Source organism: Myotis davidii, unplaced genomic scaffold (genome assembly GCF_000327345.1).
Source record: "Myotis davidii unplaced genomic scaffold, ASM32734v1 scaffold3578, whole genome shotgun sequence".
Lineage (NCBI taxonomy): Eukaryota > Metazoa > Chordata > Mammalia > Chiroptera > Vespertilionidae > Myotis > Myotis davidii.
This window is the reverse complement of record NW_006289094.1, coordinates 50919-51132: the sequence shown is the minus strand read 5'-3', so window position 1 is coordinate 51132 and position 214 is coordinate 50919. Positions and strand designations below refer to the sequence as shown.

At 71.0% G+C, this 214-nt stretch overlaps 1 protein-coding gene across 1 annotated transcript in view; it reads left to right on the top strand.

The window, feature by feature from the left end:
• Positions 1–214, top strand: part of LOC102759940 (oxysterol-binding protein-related protein 5-like) — a 79407-nt gene that overhangs the window by 57547 nt on the left and 21646 nt on the right. The gene's annotated exons all lie outside the window — the stretch shown is intronic.

The window sequence follows — 214 nt, the reverse complement described above, 5'->3', positions numbered from 1 at the left end:
CCTCTCAGTGTGGCCTGTGGTGCCCTCCAGGCAGAACGGTCGGTCCCGGGAGACGGGGGGGAGGAGGGGGTGCGAGGCCCGTCTCCACCTGCGGTTTCAGACCTTCTTCCCCCGGGGTCTCAGGGTCCCACACTGATGCTCAGCTGGTGGCTCTGGTCCCGGAGTGGGGGTGGGGGCAGCGCAGATAGAGGCCACGGCCTCCTCCCCGGCCGCC